Source organism: Triticum dicoccoides, chromosome 3A (genome assembly GCF_002162155.2).
Source record: "Triticum dicoccoides isolate Atlit2015 ecotype Zavitan chromosome 3A, WEW_v2.0, whole genome shotgun sequence".
NCBI classification, from domain to species: domain Eukaryota; kingdom Viridiplantae; phylum Streptophyta; class Magnoliopsida; order Poales; family Poaceae; genus Triticum; species Triticum dicoccoides.
The window spans coordinates 42706262-42710593 of NC_041384.1; positions in this window are offsets into that span (position 1 = coordinate 42706262).

Consider the following 4332-nt stretch of genomic DNA (forward strand, 5'->3'; position numbering starts at 1 on the left):
TAAGAAGAAGAAAAAAAGAAAAAGAAGAGGAAAAGAAGAAGAGGGAGAAGAGGGAGAAGAAGAGGAAGAAGAGGGAGAAGAAGAGGGAGAAGAAGAGGAAGAAGAATAAAAAGAGGAGAAGAAAGAATAGAGGAGAAGAAGTTCTTCTCCTCTATTCTTTCTTCTCTTCTTTTTTCTTCTTCTTCTTCCTCTTCTTTTTTTATCGGGAACGAGGGTCGTCGAGGGGTCGAGGGGGGAGGACGGCGAACATTCATCAGAGAGGCGGGGAAGAGGGAGAAGAAGAGGAGAGGAAGAAGAGGAAAAAAAGAAGAGGAAGAAGAAGAATAAAAAGAGGAGAAGAAAGAATGGATGAGAAGAACTTCTTCTCCTCTATTCTTTCTTCTCCTCTTTTTATTCTTATTCTTCCTCTTCTTTTTTTTATCGGGAAACAAGGGCATGTCGAGAGTGTCGTCGAGCGGTCGAGGGTCGGGAAACTAGGGCTTACTCGAAGAAGGAGAAGAAGAGAAGAGGAAGAAGAGGAGAAAAAAAGAAAAGGAAAAAAAGAGGAAGAAGAAGAAAAAAAAGAGGAGAAGAAGAAGGAATAGAGGAGAAGACTTTGTCAGTTCTTCTTCTCCTCTAGCTATTCCTTTCTTCTTCTCCTCTTTCTTCTTCTTCTTCTTCTTCTTCTTCTTCTTCTTCTTCTTCTTCTTCTTCTTCTTCTTCTTCTTCTTCTTAATTTTTATCGGGGGTTCGAGGGGTCGAGGATCGCCGACGGGTCTAGAGAGGTTTCCTAGTGTTAAAGTATTGAAGAAATCCATGCCTTCATCATTAGCCGGAAGTAACCAGGGCATGTTGGTATGAAGTTCTGCAAAGTTGTTCTGGAATGGAGTCCCGGATAGAATAATCCGCCTTTTGGTACGAATTCAGCAAAGGCCTTCCAAATAGCGATATTCGGAAGGCTCTTGCTGAACTTTGTACCAAAAAGCGAATTATCCTATCTGGGACTCCGTTCCAGAACAACTTTGAAGAGCTTCGTACCATCATGCACATGTTACTTTCGCCTAATGATGAAGACATGGTTTTGTTGAATCCTTTGACACTAGGCAACCTCCCGACCCCTCGGCGATCCTCTCGAACATGAGAGGAAGAAGAGGGTCGTCTAGGGGTCGAGGGTTCCAGGGTCGTCGAGGGTTCGAGGGGTTGAGGATCGCCGAGGGGTCGAGAGAGGTTTCCTAGTGTCAAAGTATTGAAGAAATCCATGCCTTCATCATTAGCCGGAAGTAACCAGGGCATGTTGGTACGAAGTTCTGCAAAGTTGTTCTGCAATGGAGTCCCGAATAGAATAATCCGCCTTTTGGTACGAATTCAGCAAAGGCCTTCCAAATAGCGATATTCGGAAGGCTCTTGCTGAAATTTGTACCAAAAAGCGAATTATCCTATCTGGGACTCCGTTCCAGAACAACTTTGAAGAGCTTCGTACCATCATGCACATGTTACTTTTGCCTAATGATGAAGACATGGTTTTGTTGAATCCTTTGACACTACGCAACCTCCTGACCCCTCGGCGATCCTCTCGAACATGAGAGGAAGAAGAGGATAAAAAAAGAAGATGAAGAAGAAAAAAAAAGAGGAGAAGAAAGAATAGAGGAGATCTTCTCCTCTATTCTTTCTTCTCCTCTTTTTTTTCTTCTTCTTCCTCTTTTTTTATCGGGAACAAGGGTCATCGAGGGACATAGATGTAGCATCGTCGTTGTCGATATATACCCCCTCCCGGTAGCTTGCTATGATTAGGTAGCTAGTTCTACGTTTGGCACTAATATATCCATCTGTCATGTTTGAATAATAATTGCCATGTTGTAAATATTTGTGGAAACTATGGACACCGCCCGAGACAAAGCAAAAGAAGCGTTGTTGAGGGACATAATCGCAGAAGGAAGTGATGTCGTCTCGTTGTTTCTCAACCACACCGATGGTCTGGAAGGAGAGGGTGAACAAGATGGCTACGATGACCTAATGCCGGTGCAAGAAGAAGAACATGAGGACGGCTCCGGTGACCCAATGCCGGTGCAAGAAGAAGACCGTGATGACGGCTCCGGTGACCGAACCGAGTCCGGCTAGGTATATATATTAGTTAAGCCTGTGCTGACTAGCTGATTGATGCATTCATTGTTTTGGTATGTACACATATTAATTAAGTCTTTGTTCTTTTTTCTAGCCCTCCGGATCGAGCACAACTTCGGTAAAGAGACAAGGCCCGAAGAAAAAGTTGAGCTCGGATGAAAAGTTAGAGATCATAGCAATCGCGCCCGACGGCCAACCGATTGAACCCCTCCGGACAAAGAGCGCATTTGTTGCTTAGTGCGGGGTTCTGGTTAGGGACAAGATCCCGATAAGCATCCAGCAATGGTTTAAGCCGGCTACAGAAGACCCTGAGGTGTCTTATGTCAATGATATGCAGAAAAATGATCTTTGGACTGAGCTGAAGTCAAATTTCACCCTACCCCCAGAGGATGATCCGGAGAAGCCAGTTAAAGAGCAATTAATCAAGTCTTTTGCTCTTAAGAGGATGGCAGATCTATTCAGGAGGTGGAAGAAAGAGCTGAATAGGTTTGTCGATAAAAAGAGACACCAGAATTCAAGGGCAGATATGAGAAGATCAGAGATCACTGGCCCGCATTTGTGGCCCACAAGACATCGGAAAAGAGTAAGAAGATGTCGGTGACAAACAAGCAAAATGCTGCGAAGAAGATGCTTCACCATCGCACGGGGTCAGGTGGCTACCTCGTAGCCTGGCCTAAGTGGGCCAAGACTGAGAATGATCTGGTTGCTAAAGGGATCGAACCAGAGACAATTAGCTGGCCAGACCGTTGCCGGACTTGGTTCTTCGGGGCTGGCGGAACCTTGGACCCTGTAACAGGGAAGTGCATTTGGACGAACGATCAAATGGACATACCAGTCAGGAAGCTTAAGCAGTATATCGAAGCAGCGCAGCAAGGGAAGTTCTTTCCAGACAGAGAGAACGACGAGCTCACAATGGCCCTCGGGAATCCTGAGCACCCTGGACAGACACGAGGCACGCCAGGCTCCATTCCGTGGAAGGTTGGGTTTCCGGACGCAGGCGGTTACAAATCCCATGAGAGGAGGAAAAAAGTGCAGCAGACCCAAATGCAGGCGCTGCAAGCAAGGGTAGACGCGATAGAGGAACGAGAAGCAAATCGCAGCAAACGTACTGCCGAAGCTTCCCCGAAGCTACCCCGCCATCTCAGCGCAGAAGCAGCGTGGCTTCCACCGAGCTGCTTCAGCCAGAGCATGCCTTGACGGCTCCTGCCAGCTATCCCGTGGATGCTATAACAGAGTCTCAAAATTGCCACCTTATGACGCAATGGATGAATTTGAAGGTCAAGGCGGCTGTTGGCTCTGTTTATCCTACTGAACCCGGCGCAACTTTTCACTGCCGGCCGATTCCAGAAGGATATGCTAGGGTGATGGTGGATGAAATAACAGAGGGATTTGAGGACCTCCAGCTTGACCACCCTACCGGTGAAGGGGAGACTCGGCTGGGGTCTGCTCTGAAGACTCCATGCCTATGGCGGAAGGAGCTCATCAACCTTCCGAACTGGACGCCTCCGCCTCCTCCTCCTCCTCCGGCAAGTCAGGGCACTCCGCCTCCTCCACCGCCTCCTCCTCCAGCGAGTGACGATTAGGGCCCTCGGCCGGCTCCTTCTCCGGCGCGTGGCGGCACTCCGCCTCCTTCTCCGCCTGCGCCGACGCGCCCGAGCAGCCAGCCTCCTCCTTCTCCGCCTTGTCAGCAAGGGCAGAAGAGACCTGCCGCCGCTCCAGCTGCTCCGGCGCGTCGTAGTCCTTCTCCTCCGCCTCTTAAGCAAGTAAAGAAGACAACCGCTCCGTCTGCTCGGTCAGCGTCTAGCAGTACAACCAGAGGCGGGAGGACATACAGATTCGGTCCTTCTCTGAAGACTCCAGAGAAGTTACCATACGAGAGGACCCCGGAGGAGAACGCGAAGATCGCGTGAACCGAAGTGGATGACTGGTTTCAAGGGTTGAAAGCAAATATATATCCACCTCCGGAGGAGAAGGTAGATCCGGTGAAAGTGAAGCGCACTCTGGCTGCCCTGGCAAAACCACCCAAGTCTCCGCCGAAAGGCAACTATGAGCGCATTATTGCAAAGACATGGGCCGAAGCGGAGCGGTCGGGAAGTACAGTCAGTGATCGAAGGCTGAAAGAACGACGAGCAGCTGAGAAACAAATTGCCCAGCTCGGCGAACAAGCGAAGCAATCATGCCCCCCGCTCAAGGTGCCTAGCGACATCGTCGATCCGAGGATGGTGCCCGGTT